This window comes from Coregonus lavaretus (assembly GCF_964263955.1).
Source record: "Coregonus lavaretus genome assembly, chromosome: 15".
NCBI classification, from domain to species: domain Eukaryota; kingdom Metazoa; phylum Chordata; class Actinopteri; order Salmoniformes; family Salmonidae; genus Coregonus; species Coregonus lavaretus.
Genome location: NC_140002.1, coordinates 23129238 through 23154927, shown reverse-complemented (window position 1 = coordinate 23154927; position 25690 = coordinate 23129238).

Here is a 25690-nt window from a genome sequence, read left to right as displayed (position 1 = left end):
ACTGGCTGCTTCTCCTCCAAACATGGGCCTCAGTCCAATCCCTGCACTACATGTTCTGCTTATATAACCGCACTATAACAGAACATCATGCAATGGCAGTCCTGTTCCACTAAGCAAGTGTAAAGATTATCAGTGCTTTAGTGTTATTACTCTGGAGTTACTTCAGTCCAATGCTTGGAAGTGACCTTGATGAGGTACATTAGAGTCAATTACAGTTAATTGCAGTGGTCAACCCAGAGGCAGGCTATTTGGTTTGCTTTCCGGGAGGTATGGGTGCCGGGGAAAAAATCATAAACAATCTGTACTCTTCATCCCAGTGGTGGCCTATTGTGTTTTGCAATGGTTGTCTCTGTCTGTGGGTGTGGGTGTGGGTGTGGTGGTTGTGGCTGTGATGTGTTTCTACAGAGTCATTTCACCATCAGAGTCAAATGAGGCAAGGCTCAGGGATTATAGGTGTCTGGATGTGTGGGGAGAAGAGGGCTAGAACACATTATGGGGAGCCTGAGAAAACAAACACAACCACGGAAGGGAAAGGGGAGAATTGTAAACAGGAGAGAGGGACGTTCTTCCGGATACTCATAATTACATATTCCAAGGATGGCTGAGGGATGGAGGGATGGAGGGAGGGGGGATCATATTGTTATTTCTTTCTTGCTTGCTTTCTTTCTTTCCATGTGCTCAGCATAGCCCAGTTTGTGGCAACACCCTCCTCGTCCTCGCACTCTCTCTCTCTCTTTTTAATGCTTGTATTCATGTTGTAAAGTGAACCCATAAAAATACTTTCATTTATTCACACAATGTCATAAAAGCCTGAAACAGTTATTCTGTACTTCAGTGGAACGAAAACAGAAATGGGCCGCACTCTCACGCAACCTCGAAGCTCTCACAATGTGCAGTACAGTCAATTGAAAAGTACTTTTCTAAGTTTAAGAATCTTAATTTAAGAATCTTAATTAGTTTGACTTTCCCCTAAGCTCTTACAGTATGTTGGTGGGGAATTCAAATTAGTCTGTAATTTACTCTATGGCACGATTGTCATTAAACTTGGTGTTGTTCTAGACAAGTGGCACACCAAGTGTCTTAGTCACACCAGTTATATGACAAATATGTGGAGACACCACACAGATGCCCTTGTGCCTTCGGCGAACACAGACATCAAATAAAATCTAATTTATTGTTCGGGTACACATATTTTGGTAATGTTATCGTGGGTGTAGCGAAATGCTTATGTTCCTAGCTCCAACAGTGCAGTAACAGCTAACAATACAATATAATACTCGCAAATCCAAAAAATGTAAAAAAAGAAATTAAGAAATATAGAAATATCAGAACGAGCATTGTCAGAGTCCAGAATATAAATATATACAGTATGTATATGATGGTGTGTAGACATTATGGACAGTATATGAATAGAAAAGGTGTGTACAGCAGTAGTTAAATAGGATGAGCCTTGACTAGAATACAGTATATACATATGAAGTGGGTAAAACAGTATGTAAACATTATTAAAGTGACCAGTGTTCAATGACTATGTACATAGGGCAGCAGTCTCTAAGGTGCAAGGTAGAGTACTGCGTGGTAGCCGGCTAGTAACAGTGACTAAAGTTCAGGGCAGGGTACTGGGCGGAGGCCAGCTAGTGGTGACAATTTAACAGTCTGATGGCCTGGAGATAGAAGCTGTTTTTCAGTCACTCGGTCCTAGCTTTGATGCACCTTTACTGTCTCTGCCCTCAATCCGTTGGGGCAGGGATGCTGGCCCATGTTGACTACAACGCTTCTCACAGTTGTGTCAAACTGTTGAGCTTGAAAAACCCATTAGCGTTGCAGTTCTTGACACAAACCGGTGCGCCTGGCACCTACTACCATACCCCGTTCAAAGGCACTTAAATATTTTGTCTTGCCCATTCACCCTCTGAATGGCACACATACACAATCCATGTCTCAATTGTCTCAAGGCTTAAAAATCCATCTACACTGATTGAAGTGGATTTAACAAGTGACATCAATAAGGGATCATATCTTTCACATGGATTCACCTGGTCAGTCTATGTCATGGAAAGAGCAGGTGTCCTTAATGTTTTGTACAGTCAGTGTATATCTCTCAATTATGCATGGGAATATTTTGGAACAGATTTCCAAAATTAAAATCACTTGGAGCTGATTTGCTGGTGTTTTTACAGTCCTTTATGCCCCAAAAGTTTATTTGAGTGTTTGCACAGAAAAGTTGGGGGGCCAAATAAAACAATTTGGGGTAGCCTGCCATAGCGCTTTCACTAGGCAAATCAAATCAAATCAAATGTTGTTTGCCACATGCGCCGAATTCAACAGGTGTAGACATTACCGTGAAATGCTTACTTACAGCCCTTAACCAACAATGCATTTTCTTTTTTTATAAAAAAGTAAAATAAAACAACAACAACATCAAAAAAGTGTTGAGAGAAAAAGAGCAGAAGTAAAATAAAATAACAGTAGGGAGGCTATATACAGGGGGGTACCGGTGCAGAGTTAATGTGCGGGGGCACCGGCTAGTTGAGGTAGTTGAGGTAATATGTACATGTGGGTAGAGTTAAAGTGACTATGCATAAATAATTAACAGAGTAGCAGCAGCGTAAAAAGATGGGGTGGGGGTGGGGGGGCAGTGCAAGTAGTCCAGGTAGCCATGATTAGCTGTTCAGGAGTCTTATGGCTTGGGGGTAGAAACTGTTGAGAAGCCTTTTGGACCTAGACTTGGCGCTCCGGTACCGCTTGCCGTGCGGTAGCAGAGAGAACAGTCTATGACTAGGGTGGCTGGAGTCTTTGACAATTTTGAGGGCATTCCTCTGACACCGCCTGGTATAGAGGTCCTGGATGGCAGGAAGCTTGGCCCCAGTGATGTACTGGGCCGTACGCACTACCCTCTGTAGTGCCTTGCGGTCGTAGTCCGAGCAGTTGCCATACCAGGCGGTGATGCAACCAGTCAGGATGCTCTCGATGGTGCAGCTGTATAACTTTTTGAGGATCTGAGGACCCATGCCAAATATTTTCAGTCTCCTGAGGGGGAATAGGCTTTGTCGTGCCCTCTTCACGACTGTCTTGGTGTGTTTGGACCATGATAGTTCGTTGGTGATGTGAACACCAAGGAACTTGAAGCTCTCAACCTGTTCCACTACAGTCCCGTCGATGAGAATGGGGCGTGCTCAGTCCTCTTTTTTTTCCTGTAGTCCAAAATCATCTCCTTTGTCTTGGTCACGTTGAAGGAGAGGTTGTTATCCTGGCACCACACGGCCAGGTCTCTGACCTCCTCCCTATAGGCTGTCTCATCGTTGTCGGTGATCAGGCCTACCACTGTTGTGTCGTCGGCAAACTTAATGATGGTGTTGGAGTCGTGCCTGGCCATGCAGTCATGGGTGAACAGGGATTACAGGAGGGGACTGAGCACGCACCCCTGAGGGGCCCCCGTGTTGAGGATCAGCGTGGCAGATGTGTTGTTACCTACCCTTACCACCTGGGGGCGGCCCGTCAGGATGTCCAGGATCCAGTTGCAGAGGGAGGTGTTTAGTCCCAGGATCCTTAGCTTAGTGATGAGCTTTGAGGGCACTATGGTGTTGAACGCTGAGCTGTAGTCAATGAATAGCATTCTCACATTGGTGTTCCTCTTGTCCAGGTGGGAAAGGGCAGTGTGGAGTGCAATAGAGATTGCATCATCTGTGGATATGTTGGGGCGGTATGCAAATTGGAGTGGGTCTAGGGTTTCTGGGATAATGGTGTTGATGTGAGCCATGACCAGCCTTTCAAAGCACTTCATGGCTACCATAGTCCCCGTGTCCTTGGGCACGGGGACTATGGTGGTCTGCTTGAAACATGTTGGTATTACAGACTCAGTCAGGGACATGTTGAAAATGTCAGTGAAGACACTTGCCAGTTGGTCAGCACATGCTCGGAGTACACGTCCTGATAATCCGTCTGGCCCTGTGGCCTTGTGAATGTTGACCTGCTTAAAAGTCTTACTCACATCAGCTACGGAGAGCGTGATCACATAGTCATCCGGAACAGCTGGTGCTCTCATGCATGCTTCAGTGTTGCTTGCCTCGAAGCGAGCATAGAAGTGGTTTAGCTCGTTGGAGGCATTGGAGGTCTTTACTAGGGGTGTAACGGTACACTTATTCATACTGAACCGTTTGGTACAGGGACCTCAGTTCGGTCCGCACTGTGAACCCGAATGAATACATACAAAAATATATATATACATAAAAAATGTCAACACTAGGCCTGTAGCAGGGTTCCCCAACTGGCAGGATTTTATTTGGCCCCCCAAGTTTTCTTATTAATTGTTGGACAAAAAAGACTGTAAAAACACCAGCAAATCAGCTCCAAGTGATTTTAATTTTGGAAATCTGTTCCAAAGTATTCCAGTGCATAATAGAGAGATATACTACATGGCCAAAAGGATGTGGACACCCTTTCAAATTAGTGGATTTGGCTATTTCAGCCACACCTGTTGCTGACAGGTGTATAAAATCGAGCACACAGCCATGCAATATTCATAGACAAACATTTGCAGTAGAATGGCCTGTACTGAAGAGCTCAGTGACTTTCAACGTGGCACCGTCATAGGATGCCACCTTTCCGACAACTCAGTTTGTAAAATTTCTGCCCTGTTAGAGCTGCCCCGGTCAACTGTAAGTGCTGTTATTGTGAAGTTGAAACGTCTAGGAGCAACAACGGTTCAGCCGCAAAGTGGTAGGCCACACAAGCTCCAAGAACGGGACCGCCAAGTGCTGAAGCGTGTAGCGTGTAAAAATCGTCTGTCCCTAGTTGCAACACTCACTACCGAGTTCCAAACTGCCTCTGGAAGCAATGTCAGCACAAGACCTGTTCATCGGGAGATTCATGAAATTAGTTTCCATGGCCGAGCAGCCGCACACAAGCCTAACATCACTATGTGCAATGCCAAGCGTTGGCTGGAGTGGTGTAAAGCTCGCCGCCATTGGCTCTAGAGCAGTAGAAACGCGTTCTCTGGAGTGATTAATCACACTTCACCATCTGGCAGTCCGACGGACAAATCTGGGTTTGGCAGATGCCAGGAGAACGCTATCTGCCCGAATGCGTAGTGCCAAAGTTTGGTGGAGGAGGAATAATGGTCTGGGGCTGTTTTTCATGGTTCGGGCTAGGCCCCTTAGTTCCACTGAAGGGAAATCTTAACGCTACAGCATACAATGACATTCTAGATGATTCTGTGCTTCCAACTATGTGGCAACAGTTTGGGGAAGGCCCTTTCCTGTTTCAGTATGACAATGCCCCCGTGCACAAAGCGAGGTCCATACAGAAATGGTTTGTCGAGATCGGTGTGGAAGAACTTGACTGGTCTGCACAGAGCCCTGACCTCAACCCCATTGAACACCTTTGGGATGAATTGGAACACTGACTAATCGTCCAGCATCAGTGCCTGACCTCACTAATGCTCTTGTGGCTAAATGGAAGCAAGTCCCCGCAGCAATGTTCCAACATCTAGTTGAAAGCCTTCACCAAAGAGTGGAGGCTGCTACAAAAGCAAAGGGGGGACCAACTCGATATTAATGGGCATACATTTTTATATATATATATATATATATTTTTTTTTTTTCATTTTCATTTAACCTTTATTTAACTAGACAAGTCAATGATGGCCTACCAAAAGGCAAAAGGCCTCCTGCGGGTAGGGGCTGAGGAATGAGATGTTCTACGAGCAGGTGTCCACATACTTTTGGCTATGTATATGTATATGTGATCGTATCCAAATGTAAGCAAGGTTTGTAATGATTATGTTCCAAAAAGGTTTGGAAACAAAAATGTAAACAAACACACATACATCTACACTTATACATATACACACAGCAACAGCACAGTCTCCATATAATTGATTTAATAATAATAATGTAGAGCTCTCTTTACTTGCACACAATCAGTCTTGGGTTCAAGTACTATTACAAATATCCCAACCAGTATTCAGACATCTTCCACTTGAAAAGACAAATAATTGAAAATACACCTTGAAATTACACCTGGAAAGTATTTGAAATACTCATATACACTGACTGAAATGCAAAAATCTAATTTGGTCGCCCCGTCCTGACCCCAGGGGTCCACCGGCCTGCAGTGCCCCAACCCAACACACCCAGCTTCAGGATCTTAGTGAAACATTCGTAATTGGCTTTGTGTGTACTAGGCCAGGGCCAGAGTGACAATCCAAAGGACGGTAGATATTGTTTTTAATATCGACTCCTTCTGTCTTACAGTATTCAATATAAGGCATCCAGACCTTATGAAAGTCACCCGGTATACCCTCAATCTTGTAATAAATCAAATCTAATGGTACATAGCTTGACATTTCTACCATCCATTGTGACATTGTGGGAGGATAATCAGTCTTCCAATTAATGGCAATGCACGTTTTAGCTGCTATAACGTAAATGTTACAGCAATCAGGCCTGTCTGGCTGGAATAACCTGTGGTCACTGCAGTCAGAGTAGGATCCAACTCTGGGCATCTAATTAATCTCCACTGTGCAGAGAGAGAGAGATTTTGCAGTGCAATCAACTATGGTTGAAAGTAATAAGCAGATAGGTTTTCACAAATGCTAGCTGACAGTGGTGAGCGATGGCAGCTGGCACAATAATCTAAGTTGAGACTGAGAGGGTAGAGAAGTATAGGGAGGTGGGGAACGGAGGGTGAGGCGGGTGAGGCAGGGGAGTGTTAGTTAAAGGAGTTAAAATGTCCAGACCTCCTTTTCCTCTGTCTCCTCTGACGTACTGAACACCACTAGTGGTAGGGTGTGCTGGTTGGTTCTCTGGCTCTGAATGTTCTCTCTTCTTCCTGCCCTACTCTTCAATCAGTCTGTGGGTTAGGGATCGTTTCATTCATCCTCCTCTCCTCGCCAGTGAAACAACGGCACAGAGAGAGAGGAGGGGGGGAAAGGGAGGGAGGGAATCGGGTGGAAGGAGAGAGAAAGAGAGACTGAGAGAGAATTAGAACAAGGGAATGAGAGAGAGTGTGAATGAGAAAGAGGGACAGAGGGAGGAAAGGAGCACGAGAGGGAAGGAGAGAGAGGGAATGAGAGAGAGAGGGAAGAAGAGAGAGAGGGAAGGAGAGAGAGGGAAAGAGAGAGAGGGAAGGAGAGAGAGAAGGAGAGAGAGAGGGAAGGAGAGAGAGAAGGAGAGAGAGGGAAGGAAGGAGAGAGAGAGGGAAGGAAGGAGAGAGAGGGAAGGAGAGAGAGAGGGAAGGAGAGAAAGAAGGAGAGAGGGGGAAGGAAGGAGTGAGAGAAGGAGAGAGAGGGAAGGAGAGAGAGAGGGAAGGAAGGAGAGCGAGAGGGAAGGAAGGAGAGAGAGAGGGAAGGAAGGAGAGAGAGAGGGAAGGAAGGCGAGATTTAGGGAAGGAAGGAGAGAGCGAGGGAAGGAGATTGAGAGAGAGTACTGGCGGCTGCCGTGGTGGAGTCAGTTTTATGGTTGGAAGGAATCTGACTTGGAAATGCCACATGTGAAGGGTCGCAGTCAGGCTGTCTCCCCGAGAGAACACCCCGACCACAGGCCCTGATACAGCCCTCTCCGGGCCCAGTACAACATCAAACCCCATGAGGCCTCATACTGTACGACGCAGTCTCCAGATGCAGCATAGCAGCACACAGTCGCACACACAGTTGAAGGCCAACAGATGTACTGAACAGGCCTTGGCCACACACAGGCCCTTGTATGGCACAGGGAGAACACAGCTCCTATATGATAACCATGTAGACGTTGCGAATGCACTTCACAGGTGAGGGAAGATGCAGTCCAAAGGTGCCACTCTCGTCCTCTCTCTTTCCCTCTCTCTTTGTTTCCTTCCCTTATCTACATCTCAGAAATGAGAGGATGGTTAGAGAAGTGTAAAGTTAATCCAAACCACCAAGTCTTTACTTAACCTCCTTCAAGTCAACCCATGCTCTCTGTAATTGCAATGGAGGGGATAAAGATACAATTTTCCATAAATCACATGACTTTTTTTGGAGATGTTTTGTAAACCATCTCCAGGACTTGGATGGTCGACCGTGCTCTGTGAACATGTTTTACTGTACATTCAGTCAATTATATGTATGTCAAACTCTTGCTTTAACAATTCAGTCTGTTATGGTGGTCAAATCCACAGGCAGGACCACACACTCGAAAAAGGAGAGACAAAGAACCAACCTTATTTATTTATTTTTACTGGGCGAAGGCCAAGCCTTATTGTCCAGCAGTACTACTACTTACTGTATGTAATAGCAGTAGTACACTTTTAAAGGGGTTACCATGAATTTGACAGTAGCTTATAGGCAGCTCGTGGCAAGGAAAATTCTTTATTTCATATTACACCTACTGTAATATAAATACGATATCAAACCAAGTATTGTGTAATGACACACAGCACAATACCGTAAAATTGACTGCATTATATTGTAAAAAAGTTAATGCTACCGTAATCGGATTGAATGAATTAATGAATTCATGGATAAATGAATGAATGAAATTCGTTGAGGGGAGGGGGGTTGTATTTCACAGTATTTTATTGTAATTACAAGGGACTGATGCAAGCAAGTTGGCTGCTAGGAAAAGGTTTTACAAACATTACAGCATATTAATGAATATTTGGTGTTTTATATCACTTGCACTTCTACAGGCCTTAACAAAGGCTTCCAAACTGTGTTTTGCTGCCATTCCAATCTGTCCCCTATACATCTTAAATTGATGGGGCACTTTAACCACACAGGAGTTAAATTGGTACGGCATTCTCACTCATGGGTGCAACAAAAATAGCCTCTTGCAAGGCAAGCCTCAAAATATCTTAATGAGACCAGAAACAACAATACCATGCACCCACTAATGATCAAAACGTTTTTGGCGCTCCAAAGAAACAGTACTGTACTGTATTCTGTGGGGTGGAATTACAGTACCATTCAAAATATTGCAATTCTTTCCCCGCCCACAACATTTTCCCACAATGCACCATAATTTACAGTATGCTGCAGTAAAACATTTTAGAGTATTTCACTGTTGATAATAAAAAATGGCCGTATAATTTACATTTTTCCATTACAGTGTAGTAGTGAATAGATGTGTAAATCAGTAGCATGGTGGTATCAGACCTATAGCGTTAGAAGACAGCCATGAGAGGAGATAGGATGTGGGGGGAATAAGGCCCAGTCAGAGTACAGCCTGTCTCCTATATGCCTGGAGAGCAGATACAGGCCGTTTCCCGAGTGCTCCCCTATCAGAGCTAACGTGACTAGAAGAGGTGCTGCCGTGAGACACAGACGGAGACTGTAAAGTTAGATACGTGGGGGCTTAGGAGTTTGAGTTAGGAGTGGGGCTTACAGTACGTACATGAGGGTGTTATATAGCTTACAGTAGGAAACACTTGAACATCAGAGGTTCTAACTGCACTTTGGACTACGGTCATTATATTTACATTTGAGTCATTTAGCAGATGCTCTTATCCAGAGCAACTTACAGTTAATGAGTGCATACATTTTCATACTGGCCCCCCGTGGGAATCGAACCCACAACCCTGGCGTTGCAAACACCATGCTCTACTAACTGAGCTACACGGGACCACGTGTAAGAAAGACTGAAGGAAAGTGTAGAGTTGGAATGAACAAGCACTCCTTTTACACTCTCATACGGCCCGTTGACGCACTTTAGACTTAATGGCGTCCAACTAAAGTAAATTCCCTGGGTCCACTTTCCAAAAACAATTACAGGCCTTGTAGACCACAGAGACATTCTAAATGTAAATGTTAGATGGAAATCATCATGTCAAGTTAAAGTAATCGCCTTTTTGCACCCACACTTTAAATTGCACTCTCTGGCTTGTTTGGAAAGTCGTGGTCGTCTTGAAGTGTTGTGAATAGGGGTGTGAATGTTGGTCTTCTAGTGATTTATGTCCTCTGGTTCATCTTTTGTCTTTGCAGCTGGAGTTAGTTTCCTCACGACTCACTGTCTCCCAGTAACCAACCACACTCTAACTGCCCTGGCCTGCTCCGTACTCCATTACTGGCCTTTGTCTTGTGGGTTTTGTCCTTGGTTGTTCGGAACACAAACCCAGTGACCCGCAAGCTTACATTGTGACAAAGTGATGCATCTTATTCTTATACCACCACCTGGTGCATCTTCTGTTTAGAGGCTTCTGAAATAAAATCTAATCAATTCAGGGCATAGATCCAAATGCATTATGCTGTAATCAAGTGCACATTTAACCCTAACCCTAGGACAAATCAAATCAACAAAGTAGTTGTTTGTGTCATAGAGAGAGAAAGAGAGAGAGAGAGAGAGAGAGAGAAGGAAAGAAAGAAAGAAAGAAAGAAAGAAAGAAAGAAAGAAAGAAAGAAAGAAAGAAAGAAAGAAAGAAAGAAAGAAAGAAAGAAAGAAAGAAAGAAAGAAAGAAAGAAAGAAAGAAAGAAAGAAAGAAAGAAAAAGAGAGAGAGATTATCCCCATTCAACCTTTTTATAGTGGGGAGATGTATAAATCTTCTCTGGCAGTCAGGATGACTCCTGTCCCTGAGTACCATCAGAGTCAGTCGAGATGTGCAGCACGCCACGGCCCTCCTAAATGAGTGTTTCCTTTATGACTTCCCTCTGGAGCTCCAATGGCTCAGACCATAATTAAAACCTTTCCTCTCCACTTAACAGCTCTCAGATAAAGAACCAGGGAGGGGGAGAGAGGGGGGAAAGGGGCAGCTCAGTGGGGGCTACCTGAGGAGAGGCGCCCCAGAGTCCCTCTCTCCCCAATCCCCACCACCCTCACTCCTCTGCTCAGCTATGAGGCTGTCTTCCTGGGTTACGATTGTTGTTATGAGCCTGGAAATGAATAATAATGATGCATCTCATGGTCACAAACTTCAGCCAACCAAACAGTGCAGAATGGGCTGGAGCTAGGGCTAGAGTATCCACGACATCGGAGGTCTGGGTTGGAGTAAGAGCTATGGGGCCAGGGTTAGATCTACAGTAGAGGTTTTGGAACGGGATCTGGATATGGATACGGGGCTGGGGTAAGGGTGATGGTGGCTGTGGCTGTGGCTGTGGAGCATGGCTGAAGTTTTAGGGGCTCTTCAGTAAGAGCTCCGAGGTTGGAGCTGGAGCTGGGAGCTCAGTCTGAAGTGGGCCTTGGGTTCTGGATTTAGGGGCTCTCCTGGGGCTCTGGAACTGGTACTCTGGAGTGTGGCTGGGCTTCTGTCAGGGCCTCTGGGTTTAGGGACTTGTGAGTAAAGCTTATGGGGCTATACATGGTTCTGGAGTGTTGCCTGGGCTTCCGTGTGTAAGGGTTCCAGAGGTTTAGGGGCTGCAGGGTGGGCTCAGTGGCCCCGGGCCGTGGAGGAAGGCAGGCTGGCTGTCCAGCCCAGGTGGGTGATAATGAGGAAGCCGTTTGCTTTTACAGTGGAGTAATATGGCCGCGGAGCTCCCATCCTGTCCCTGCTGCAGCGCTGTGAGGGCAGCGGCCAATGGGCCGGCTGGGGAGTGATTACGTTTTTAGGGAGCTGGCTCACAGATATAGGAGTTAGAGGGTAAAGCGAGGGGATTTATTAGGCCTGTAAATTACACTCAGACATCTTACTCTTCTGGCGCCCCCCTTCCAGACCCCCCTTTCCTTCCTCCACAAGGGCGTCCCTGATAATATACCTCGTCCCTCTCTTAAGGAGAAGGAGGAGTGCACGCCGGATTGGGAGAGAAGGAAGGAGGGAAGAAGGGAAGGGAGAGGTTTTAGAGGAGAGAGAGAGCTGAGGAAGCGGAGTACCCCGGTCTGAAAGCATGCTTTGTGCAAGCCCCATTTTCCTCCAACAGAGGCTCGTCTCACACACACACACACACACACACACACACACACACATAACAGAAGGACTATGTGAGAAGAAGAGAGAGCACTGCAATCATTCACCCTGACAGATTATTGTGACCTTAGCGCATGTCACTGACACATCATTCTAACAGGCACGGCTTGTCATGGGCTTAGCCAATTCCTGTTTACCCACACACACCCACACACTCACCCTGATGGGAGCCTCTGTGCTGCCGGGAATGAATGGGGAGTACTTAGACGCACGAGTACTTAGACGGACACTGCACTATGTGTGTGTGTGTGTGTGTGTGTGTGTGTTTGTGTGTGTGTGTGTTTGTGTGTGTGTGTGTGTGTGTGTGTGTGTGTGTGTGTGTGTGTGTGTGTGTGTGTGTGTGTGTGTGTGTGTGTGTGTGTGTGTGTGTGTGTGTGTGTGCGTGTGTGTGTCAGGGCCTGGGCCAGAACGAATCAGTTGGACGGCCATTCGATTTCCATAGGGGGGCACGTTTTCTTCACAGGACCTCCTATGTGAGCATATTTTTAAAATGGGATTTATAGTAAAGACGTAATTTAACTGTAAACATGTATTACCTTTTAATGTGGTGTAGTTACATTTTTTAGGTGAGGGAGCGCAATATATATTTTTTTAAAGACGTCTTCATTTCTCAATCAAAGTTTGTACCGACAGATGTAGCCTATTGAATATCATTATAGAAAATACATAAAACGCATCCTCCAATTGCAACGTCTGCCTATCCCCACACATATTGTCTCAACATTAAAAAAAAACATTTAGTAATTTAGCAGATGCTCTTATCCATAGCGACTTACAGGAGCAATTAGGGTTAAGTGCCTTGCTCAAGGTCACATCGACAGATTTTTCACCTAGTCGGCTCAGACATTCTAACCAGCGACCTTTCGGTTACTGTGTCTCTCTTAACCGCTGTAGGCTACCCGCCGCCTGTATTTTTAATACCCAAGTTAGCCATACCTTATTTCAAAATAGGCCATCCTCACTGTCAGTTGTGAATGATAATTCTTCACGTTTTACCAGAGAAACGTCCACATATTTAGATCTTCTTGAATTACTGTTTGTGAGAGAATTAAAGCAGATGGTGTTAACAAACTATTAGCCTTTCTTGAATGCATATTTTGTTTCAATCAAAGAATACTGTATATCCTGCCTTGCAGCGCGTTTGAGTTTTGGCCGCATGAGGAAAAACATTTGACTATTCAGCTTCAGATAAGAAATTACTGAGGGAGGTGTTTTTGGTGCAACATATTATAGGCCTACTATTCTACAGAATATGCTATTATATTTGGCTCTGCTATGTAAAATACTAATGAGTCATTATGTGATCTTGTGAGACATTAATTCAGCTTTGATCTAACTTTACTAAACAAGCACCATTGTGAGAAGTGATAATCTTGTAATAATAATAATAAGTGATGAGTATTAGGCGTAGGTAACAGATCTTGATGAGATGCAATTTTAAGCGACTGGAGCGCCCTTCGTGGTGCTGAAAGGACAGAACCGTAACCAAGTCGTCACATATCATTCTGGGTTCAACTGCGCAAGAGGGGGTCTGTGGAGTTTTATGAACATCAAGGCAGACAAGCAATGAATTTGGATCCTAGATCTCGTTGGTGTGATGATAAGGTTCATGTGGTGGATCAGTTTGTCTGCGTACGCAATAAAGGTGGTACGTTTCTGTAAGCTAAGCACTCGGACAGTAGGACGAGTTCAACATAAGCCCCAAGTCCATAACAAACTGTTATTGTGGCTGTTCTTGTTATGTCGGGTTTGGCCCAATCGAAGTGGTCAGGCCTCTGACCGATGGGCCTCTGCTCACACACCTACCGTTATTCATCATTCACACCACTGCCAGAGAGAGAGAAGACAGGGAAGAAACCACCATTTACCTACCTATAGGCTGCTGTAGTCTGCATATTTATTTAGTTTGTCAGTCTATTGTTTTCATGGAATTTGAATAGCAATTCAATAATTTACTTAGAATTTATCCGAATTAATTTTCCAGAAATATTTTTACCAGCTCCGTATATTCTGTCCCACTCCCCCACGCTATACCGCAGCACTACATCCCTGTTCAATTCGCAAGTAGCTGAAACTATCTCACCGGAGAAAGCATCTAAGTGAACGAAACAGCGCCTCTCTGTGTTACTATATGTAGCCCATGTATCTGATGCTGTCTGAACAAAAATAGTATGACGTCCCATACTATTTTTGTGCAGACAGCATCAGGTACATGGGGGGCTCTGTTTTGCTCACTCTGATACTTTATTTGAGATTGATTTGTCTTTTTGTCAGCACGTCTTAGTCAAATACATGATCAATATTTAAAACTGCAATATGTAACTTTTTGGGCGACCCGACCAAATTCACCTAGAAATGTGAGTTATAGATCTGTCATTATCATTGAAAGCAAGTCTAAGAAGTGGTAGAGCTGTTCTATGTGCACTATTTCTATGTTTCCCGTTCTTACATTTCCTTTTTGCATCATTTACTTTCGGTTCTGTACACCAGCTTCAAACAGCTGAAAATACTACATTTTTGGTCATGGGAAAGATATTTCAAAGCGGTTTAGATGGTACAATGATTCTCTACTCTATACTTGCTTGTTTTGTCACATAAACTGAAATTGGGCAAACTATTTGAGTTTTAGCAACCCGGAAATGGCGGAGCGATTTCTGCATAGTGCACCCATAACGCCGGCCCTGGTGTGTGTGTGTGTCATTTAGCACTGTGCATATTGACTTCCCTTCCTTTGCACAGAAATTGTTCTTTGTGTTGGGTGAAAGGTGATTATTCAGAGGTAGAGGATGCACCGTTCTGCATTCATAGTTAACAGCATAACTATCCACATAGATGGACAGTGTGAGTTTTAGAATGAAAACCATCTCTCCTGATGCTTTGAGTTGTGACATACCTACAAAAGACCATTTGATGTTGAAGAAGTTGAACCACTACCTCAAACATCTCAGTCAGAGCAGTCAACTGCATTAACCTAACTGAACCTCAGTTCTACACACACTGAGGCCACTTTACACTCAGTGGCAGGCAGGCAGTGAGCAGCTATTTTCATCATTAAAGCCTGGGTGTTGGAGAGGCCACTTTGGGTGTGTGAAACCCCACAGATTAAAGGGAGAGCATTGAGGCCTGTGTGTTTGTGGGCAGAGCACACGACGCACAGGAACTCGCAGGGGCTTTGACGCAGGGACACCACACAGAGATCTGAGCGCCTGTGGTTGGTCTTCACCAGGGGAAGCAGCTTGGCCAAGCACACCAAGTCCTCAGGACCTCAGCCCAGAGCCCTCATCCCCTCATCACCCCAGCCACCTCACTATACTCCCCCTTCTCCCTCTCTCTATCTTTACCCATCTATGTCCCTTTATTTTTTAAACCTTTCTATCCCCTGTTCCTCTCCATCTCTCTCTTTACCCACTCTCCCTCCATCTCCCTCTCTTTTCCGCTCTCTTTACATCTTCCCCTCCCTCTCGCTCCCTGCCTCTCTCTAACTGTGAGCATTCTATTGACTTACTAAGAGCTCCTTTCAGCAGAGCTGCATGTCTGTGGGCCTTTTTAAGCACTCTGCGTCTCCAGTGAGGGGTCTTTGAGTATGTAGGGTTGGTGAAAGGCCTACTGAATCATATAGCTGTTCTTATAAATGTGTCAGGCATGCCGTTGGTGTTGACTGCTTCTGTGTGGGAGATCAGTCAGATACTGAAGTCACAGTGGGGGACAGAAAAGCACTAAACGCATTTATCTATGCAGTGCGCATGGCCTACAATATAAAGGTAACTACTGTAGCTATGATATCGAGATATTTGCTGAGTATCGTTGAGAGCAGTGTGTTTACTTGTGTTCATTCATACTGTTGAGCTATACAGTCTTGCAGATCCCCTTAACTTGTTTTCAGAAACTGAAGGATGTTTATAAATAGAAGAAAAAAGACACTGTGAGTCAATCACTCCAGAAAACTGCCATCTTGTGTGTTAATACAGTGTTAATTGGGACATTTCTCTCTCTCTCTCTCTCTCTCTCTCTCTCTCTCTCTCTCTCTCTCTCTCTCTCTCTCTCTCTCTCTCTCTCTCTCTCTCTCTCTCTCTCTCTCTCTCTCTCTCTCTCTCTCTCTCTCTCTCTCTCTCTCTCCTCTCTCTCTTTCTCTCTCTCCCAGGTATTACCCCCTGCTGTGAGAAGTAGAGCCTGTTCACCTGAGCAGCTGCGACCCTTGACCTCCAGGTAGTGTGTGATAGGGCTTGTCGACCCACCCCTGGGCTGAGAAGGAGAGTGGGGCCTTTCTCTCCTCCCAGAGCAAACAGAGCATGGAGCCTGAACAGGTGTCCCCAGGCCCTCTGATTAAAACATGACCTAAAACACAGAGCACAGGGAACTACAGTCCTCCTAACAGTATTATTGGTAAACTTGCTCTGACTTTATATTTAGTGATGCTATAACTACTGTATGTATTGACATTACATAGGCAAGTATTCTTATTACAGTGTATGTATAGTGCGTTCGATTGCGGTTGACAACACCTGGCGTCACCCTCTGTCTGGCTGATGCAGAGTTACAGTAGTACAACACATAAACAACAACGTCACTCCTTGTTCCAATCCAAAGAGGACAAGTGTAACTTGTGACAGTGTTCAGCAGAGCTTGTCACAGCCGGCTGATAGCAGCGCTCTGATAGGGTGATCCTCAGCAGCACTAACACAGGCCTTTATCAAAGAGAGCATGTGTTCCTGTGATGTGGCCCTCCTGTTGCTCCCGGCCCCCAGCCAGGGTCCCTTTTGGTGGGCAGACTTATCAGGGGCTGCTGGGGTAGGGTGGATGGTGGAGGAGGGTGGGAGGAGGAGTAGCAGGGAGGGGGAGGAAAAGGAGGGGGAGGCAGCCTTGGACAGTCTGTCTCCTGCTGGTCTACACTTCAAGCTCTTGGGTGAAACAGAGTCTGTCTATGTTCTGCCTATGCTCCCCTATCTCCGCTGATAAACACTTCCGAGGACAGAGAGTGGTTCTAGGGGAATGAGGTTGGATGGTGGATAGGGTGTGTGTTTGGGAATGGAGGAGGTTCCTTGGAGCTTTGTAATGGTTTACATTCCTCAGCCCTATGACTGGTTACAAGACAGCTAGCCAGTCCAATGATATATAGGATATAGGCTAAAATATTAGTAAAACCTATTAAGTCGGGAAAAGTGTTAATTTGACTTTCAATCAAAAGAGACTGAACAACCATTTAGAATAGTTCAGGATCATACCCCATCCCATGAATTAGAGCCACAATGTGGCCCAGTTAGAGATAGAACAGATGAGGAGGAGAAAGTCTGTTTATCGCTGAGACCAGCCCTGGCAGGAAGATAAGAGCTGAGGTATGTCCTCTCACCTTCCTCTCCAGGCCAGGGCCCCAGGGCAGAGCAGACCCTCCAGGCCTGATAACACCAGCCCCTTTGATCCAGGCCCCGGGTGGAGCAGGACCTGGGAGGAGAGAGTGAGAAAGAGTGGGAAAATAGCGATTGAGGGAGAGAGAGAGAAAGAGTGAAGGAGAGCAATAAGAGGGAGATTACAGGAACGGCTTGAGGCCTTGTGTGGTGGATCACAGACCCCCAAAATGGAGGGAAGAGCGAGAAACACACTCACAGGGAGACACACACACACACACACAAAACATGCCACATGGCTCTGAATTCCTCCGTCATGCTCTCCTCTTTAGCATTGTGTTCTCCTGATGCTTCAGCCACTCCAAAAACACTTTCCACATCCGAGGGGAGGGGAGGGATGTTGAATGGGGGGATGAACAATTGTGGAGGGTGGGGAGCTAGGAGGAAAGGAAGAGAGGGAAAAAGGGAGGTTGGATTTTTGCAACACCGCCGCCCTAGTATGTTGTAACCAGCAGCCTGTCTGTCTCCATCTCTCCCCCGGCTTTAATTGGAAACACAACTGGAGTTTAGATACGACAGAACAAAGACAGACGGCGTCATAGCAGCCTGAGCAGCCAGAGCACATGCACACACACAAAAACTACCCCACAGCACCACCCGCTTGTGACCGTATCTCAACCGTATCTCAACCAGGCTGCCGATTAGGAGGCCAGGACAACCTTCACAGTGACCTGAACAGGCTATCTGTGACCTGGCAGCTCCGTGGCACCATGCTCCGATACCATTCACTGGTTTATCTGGCCAATGCCATTTCCATGGTGAGGAGGGCCAGCATCAAGGCTCCAGGATAGAAAGCCAGTGTGTTCCTCAGCCAATGGCTAGGATAGGAAGGGAGGTGGACAATAGTGGAGAGAAATAAATAATACAGTTGTTTAGTTAGAGGTAAAGCAACAGGCTAGCTAGTGGGAATGGAGGTAATTATTTCATACAGTACAGAGTCATCTCCTTTTGTCAAGGTTTCAGGAAGGAAAGGACCATAACATTATGTTTAATGTTCAGCTTCAGGGAATCTGTCACTAGCCGGCTACCACCAGGTTACTCAACCCTGCACCTTAGAGGCTGCTGCCCTATGTACATAGACATTTAATCACTGGTCACTTTAATAATGGAACACTGGTCACTTTAATAATGTTTACATACTGTTTTACTAATTTCATATGTACTGTATATACTGTATTGTACTGTATCCTAGTCAATGCCACTCCGACATTGCTCGTCCTAATATTTATATATTTCTTAATTCCATTCTTTTACTTTTAGATTTGTGTGTATTGTTGTGAATTGTTAGATACTACTGCACTGTTGGAGCTAGGATGACAAGCATTTCGCTACACCCGCAATAACATCTGCTAAATATGTGTATGTGACCAATAAAATGTGATTTGATTTGCTAAAGAAATTGAGCACAATCACTGAATTTAATAATATTTTTATAAGCAACTACGATATTTGGTATGAATCATAGTCTGAGTATGTTGTGTTGTTTCATTGATGTGGAAATCAACTAGCAGTCATCAATGAGTCATCTAAGATTGAATTCCTATGTCCTCTTACAGTACGTGTCATCGATACCAAACCATGACATTCAGTTTGTTCTGGGGCAGGTATTACTTTTAGTCCTACAACTACTCACCCTACTGTGAACTTTTATCCACCTCACCCTATTTTCTCATTAATTCATATGACGTAAGACTTTGTTGTCTTTCACAGTGTACACACGTTTCAATGTTCCCTCGATGTGAAGCTGAGTTATTGATTGTGGTTGTGTTGTGTTTTCACACCCTGGTGTAGCAGAAGGTTTTGTTTCCCACGCTGACGTGCTCCAGGAGCTATTGTTTCCTGTCTGTGGGATCATGGGAGATGGTCATGGGCCGGGTTACTGAATAACCAGGGCAGATCGACCTGTAACACCACTGTAACACTATATACCGTAACACCGCCACAGGCCTTCTGCTTGAGGCTGACCCAAGGCCACATCCATCGGAACTGTAAGGTCAGTCCTGGTGTTCATATAAGGACAGCCTTGAACACAAAGGGTGGTTAATGTGAGTGAGAAATTGAGGTCTAGTGGAATGAAATTGCAACTTTTATGCAATGAAAGAAACAAGAAAATGTAATTTGTTAGAGCAGTTGAGTTGTGACAGTTCAGGTGAATAAAACAGCAATGTGATTCTCCAGTTTAGTCACAGCTGAGACTGTTTATTATAAATGTATTCTTATTGCTGTACTTGGGTTGTGTAATTGTTGTAAACATTTTATAATGTCTAGAGTGCACTGAAATGTAACTTGTGACAGTGGAGGCAGCTGTGCATGTTAATGCAGGATGTATGAATTCACATGCCTTATAATACATTCCTGGGATAAGAACACTCTAGATAGATTCAAATCAACCTCCTTCTTCTTCTCCTCAAATGACTGTATTCTTTCTCTTATTCTTAAGTAAATGTTCTTGTGACCTGTCAAGTGGGGGAAAATCTCCTCTCTAATATTTAACATACAAATACTGAGCTTATGTGTGAGTGGGGCCGGATCAGGCTGACAAGCATACATGAACTCTGTCTCCTTCAACCAGACGCCGCCTGCTTGCCATACCTCAGACCAGACTAGCCCAGCTGTGTCATTACTATTGAGTCTCTCAGACAGAGAACTCCTTCTCATTCTTCTCATATCATCATTGTCTGTGGTATGGGGTGTCTCCACCACTACCACTACCATAGACATGTGATGCTGTGCTAATATGGACACCGTAGCGGTGCCTCCACTTCACTTGCATATGTGATCAGAAACCATGGTTTCACAACTAGGGAATCAGCTCGCTTACATTCTTTCTCATATCAACATGCCGTCTCCCGTAAATAGCAAATAACTTGCTCACTCCAAAATTCTTCCTCTTGTTCATTTATGAGTAGGACAGCACTCTCCAAAATGTAGATGACATTTATTTATCATGAACATACACAGACATGTTTCAGTGTCAAGCCTTCATCAGTTTCAACTGTGATGATAAACAATGATGTCCCAACAACACAGGAATGGACCACAGAGGAAGAAGAGGAAGGAAGGAAGTGTCCAATAGGATCTTCCTACAGGATGTTTGTGGTGAACTCTGTAGATGAACCTGTGGAGTGAGTCGGCCAGATAAGTTGGACTGGTCAGCGACTCAGCCGGACATTGTGTTAGAAGTGTAAGAAGTGCACTCTAGCAGTACTGAAGAGTATTACTGAGGCGAAGTCTTTCCAGAGTGCTGCTTGACCACAGAGACAGTCTGTTAGTAACTCACCCAGGATAAGGCTCCCTCTGTGAGGTTCCAAGATGGCTCCACTTTGAGGATGGTTAGAGTGCATCTGTCCACCAGTCCTTACCCCCCCCCCCCCCCGTTCCTTTCAATAGCAAACACACACACACACATTCACACAAACATACGCACACACACACACTTCCCTCTCTCTCAGTGCCCCCTGACAGGAAAAATAAACTTGACCCGTGTATCCTGGTGAGCCGTGACCCCCACCAGCTCAGCAACCCCCATCGCTCCTTCTCTCCACCCCTCCATCCTTATCCTAACAGCGTCCACCACTCCCCTGTGCCACATTCCACAGGGGAGCTCCGCGGGGAGCAAATCCCCAATTTAATTTCCCATACCGTCCCTTGTGTGGCCCACACTGGCAGCAGATTGGATGACACGCATACTGTAGTGGCTGGGGGGCATTTTTTCACACTGTCGATAAGTTTGTTAAACACAAATTAATGATAGATATGAGTGATAGCGTTTATAAGGCTTATACTGGCACAGGGGATTTGTAAAGTATTCAGACCCCTTCACTTTTTCCACATTTTGTTACATTACAGCCTTATTCTAAAATGGATTAAATAGTTTTTAAAAAGTTGTATTAGACATTCTTGCAAATGAAAAAAAATATTACATTTACTTAAGTATTCAGATCTCTTTACTCAGTACTTTGTTGAAGCACCTTTAGCAGCAATTACAGCCTCGAGTCTTCTTGGGTATGATGCTACAACCTTGGCACACCTGTATTTGGGGAGTTTCTCCCATTCTTCTCTGTAGATCCTCTCAAGCTCTGTCAGGTTGGATGGGGAGCATCGCTGCACAGCTATTTTCAGGTCTCTCCAGAGATGTTCGATAGGGTTCAAGTACGGGCTCTGGCTGGGCCACTCAAGGACATTCAGAGACTTGTCCCGAAGCCACTCCTGCGTTGTCTTCGCTGTGTGCTTAGGATCGTTGTCCTATTGGAAGGTGAACCTTCGCCCCAGTCTGATGTCCTGAGCACTCTGGAGCAGGTTTTCATCAAGGATCTCTCTATACTTTGCTCCATTCATCTTTCCCTCGATCCTGACTAGTCTCCCAGTCCCTGCCACTGAAAAACATCCCCACAGCATGATGCTGCCTCAACTATGCTTCACCGTAGGGATGGTATTGGCCAGGTGATGAGCGGTGCCTGGTTTCCTCCAGATGTGACGCTTGGCATTCAGGCCGAAGAGTTCAATCTTGGTTTCATCAGACCAGAGAATCTTGTTCCTTATAGTCTGAGAGTCCTTTTGGTGCCTTTTGGCAAACTCCAAGCGGGCTGTCATGTGCCTTTTACTGAGGAGTGGCTTCCGTCTGGCCACTCTACCATAAAGGCCTGATTGGTGGAGTGCTGCAGAGATGGTTGTCCTTCTGGAAGGTTCTCCCATCTCCACAGAGGAACTCTGGAGCTCTGTCAGAGTGACCATTGGGTTCTTGGTCACCACCCTGACCAAGGCCCTTCTCCCCTGACTGCTCAATTTGGCCGGTGTGTGCCTTTCCAAATCATGTCCAATCAATTGAATTTACCACAGGTGGACTTCATTCAAGTTGTAGAAACATCTCAAGGATGATCAACGTAAACAGGATGCACTTGAGCTCAATTTCGAGTCTCATAGCAAAGGGTCTGAATACTTACGTAAATAAGTTATTTCTGTTTTTTAATACATTTGCAAACATTTATATAAACCTGTTTTTGCTTTTAATTATGGGTTATTGTGTATAGATTGATGAGATTTTTAAAATTATTTAATCCATTTTAGAATAAGGCTGTAATGTAACAAAATGTGGATGAAGGCATCTGAATACTTTCCGAATGCACTGTACCTTAGTAATCAAGTGACTTTCTCAATAATTATATCAATAAATTAGCTTGCGGATATAGGTTATAAGAAGACAATGAGGCCCTTAGCAGTGGCTCTGATGTAAAAACAGACATACTGTACGTCTCAATCAACCCATTCATCGACAGGGCCAGGTCTGTCTGTGTGTTAGCGACTGTGGGTACAGTTAACCTAATAAACGCAGGGCTCTTTTCTCCCGAAACACTGTTCCTGTCTGGAGGCCTCTGTTGAATAATATCCAATCCAATAACAGTAGCAGGGCTGAGGGGCTTTAGCCAAACACGATAGCTTTTATAACTTTCCAAATCCCTGTCTTACTGTGCAAGGTTTGTGCATGCAGGGGAGCCAGTTGTTTTAAACTTGAGCCAGCTCCCCAATGTTATCATTACAGCAGGTTAGAGAAGAAGCGAAAGTTCACAGAAGAAGAGAGAGTGAGGGGTGGGGGGGGGCTTAGAGTGAAAGGAGAGAGAGAGGGAAAGGGAGGGAGGGAGGGAGGGAGGGAGGGTGGGTGGGTGGAATGAATGGGTGACCTTCCGAGGAGGGGTGAAAGGTCTGAGGTGGTGGAGAGCTTAGAGGATCCATCAATCCAATCTGTATCTGCTTCAGTGTGAGAGCCGGGCGGGAGAGAGGGGGAAGGAGGGGAGAGGGGAGAGGGGAGAGGGGAGAGGGGAGAGGGGAGAGGGGAGAGACAGGGGTGGGAGTCGCCCAAGTTCCCACACTCCAGAGATGAGTCTGTCCCAGGTCCTCAGGGCAGGAGAGTGTCAATGGGCCATGCAGCCTGAGCCTGAGCCTGAGCCGGTCAGCTGTGCTATAAACACTTGATAGCTTACCACAACAATGCCCCGTGACTGATTAACACTTGCCCAAAACAACACCGTAAAGGGGTTGTCGTATCGAGTGAGTGGTGGCAATTATTGCTGATGAACAAAAGGAGTCTGCTCATACTGAACGTTGATCATAAGGTTTATTCAGACCACAAGCTTCAGCATGAGTGACAGGTGACATGACACCCGGAGAGTGACGCCTCAGAATGGCTGCTCGTTCTGCCCTCTCCTTCGTTTTCCCCCCTATTTATAACAATGATGCTCCCTCTTCTGGCCAATCACCAGTCTCCCCGGGGGCGTCACCCTAAAACATTCCCTTTTGATACTAACATAAACAACATTCATTGTTCCTCCAAAACAGTCATAATGTTAATACACCACAGGGTTGCCATGAATTTGGCATGTATTTCTTATTGCAGTACACCTTCTGTAATCTAAATATAGTATCAAAGTAAGTACTGTGTAATGACACACAGTACAATACCATAGAATTGACTGTATTGTACTTTAAAAAAATAAGTGCTACTGTAATCGTAAAGAATGAATGAATACATTCATTCATTGGGGGGAGATTTCACCGAATTTTACCATAATTACATGGGATTGGTGGAAGCAGGTTGGCTGCTAGGTGATGTGTTTACACATAACAACATATCAATGAATATTTGGTGTTTTAGATCACTTGCAGGCCTTAACCATGGCTTCCAAACTGGCAGCAGCTACAGCGCAATCCAAAATTACCATATAAATTGCACTTTTCCGTTACAACCCAATATCCTAATATCAACACCAAAATAGGCCAGGAAAGACTAATAGTGTTCTAATCAAGAAGCATACCATCAACAAATAGGCAAATGTCAAATATATGGTATACATTAATATAACCACAATTGTTCATGTTAGAATAATCCACAAACTCCAGAGTGTATCACTGTCACATTATCATAGGCTATGTGATGACTGGTTGAAAGTAGGGCGTCACACACAGGCAGTGGGGACGGTAGGAGATTGGCCTATCTCTGTCCCAGTCTTGGATCCCTTGAGGAACAACAGCAAGTGGGTATGAGAGAGGAGGGAAGGAGGAATGAAGGAGGGAAAAGGGAAGGAGGGCTTGTAACAAGAAAAAAGAGACAGAGAGACTGAGTGCGGCACCAACACATGGTCCCAATTTCATGGATGTGGACGGAGGAGTGTGGGCGGATGTAGGGGCAGGAAAAAGCACGCAATCTGCAGACATTAATACCACCGTAATAGTCACATAAGCTTCAGACCAGGAAACTGCTGCTCTTTTTTTACCCTAACCTCTCTCTCTCTCTCTCCCTCTCTCTCTCTCTCTCTCTCTCTCTCTCTCTCTCTCTCTCTCTCTCTCTCTCTCTCTCTCTCTCTCTCTCTCTCTCTCTCTCTCTCTCTCCCTCTCTCTCTCTCTTTCTCTCTCTCTCTCTCTCTCTCTCTCTCTCTCTATTAGAGGTCTTCACGGTTTCAACAGACCCGAAATTCCGAGATCCAATCCGGAGTGGGTCCCGGTCCTAAATCGTGACTTTTGTCTCGGATCTGGGTCGGGTCTGACATAATTGCCACGGGTCAAGGGTATGTGCAATTAAAATGTATTTACTGACTGGACCCGATTGGACCTGTCCTCTGTTAATTTCGTGTTTGTGTGATGAAAACTGAACGAGCTTGTTATCTGTGTCAGCCAATTGCGACTCAATAAAACTTATAGCTTATATCCAGCTGCTCAGCTCACGTGCGCCTGCTGCTGAGGAGAGAGAGACAAAATACTAGGAGCTCCAACGAGCTTCACTAACCTCACAATAAACCTTCACACACAAAGACAAGGGGGCAGAGGGAACACTTATACAGGTACTGATGAGGGGATATGAACCAGGTATGTGTAATAAACAAGACAAAACAAATGGAATGATGAGATGAGGAGCGGCAGTGGCTAGAAGGCCGGTGATGACGAACGCCGAAGCCTGCCCGAACAAGGAGAGGTGGTACCCCCCCCCCTCCGCCTTGACACGCAGCTCCAGCAGTGCGCTGATACCGGCCTCTGGGACAGCCAGGAGGACGCGGAGCAGGGCGAGCCGGATGGCGACAGTGGAAATCCCGCAATAGGGAGGGATCGAGGATATCCCTCACCGGAACCCAGCACCGCTCCTCCAGACCGTACCCCTCCCACTCCACGAGGTACTCAAGGCCACCCACCTGACGCCTCGAATCCAGGATGGAATGGACGGAGTATGCCGGGGGCCCCTCGATGTCCAGAGGGGGCAGAGGAATCTCCCGCACCTCAGACTCCTGGAGCGGACCAGCCACCACCGGCCTGAGGAGAGACACATGGAACGAGGGGTTAATACGGTAATCTGGAGGGAGTAATAACCTCTATGTAACCTTGTTTATGCTCCTCAGGACTTTGAATGGCCCCACAAACCGCGGGCTCAGCTTCCGGCAGGGCAGGCGGAGGG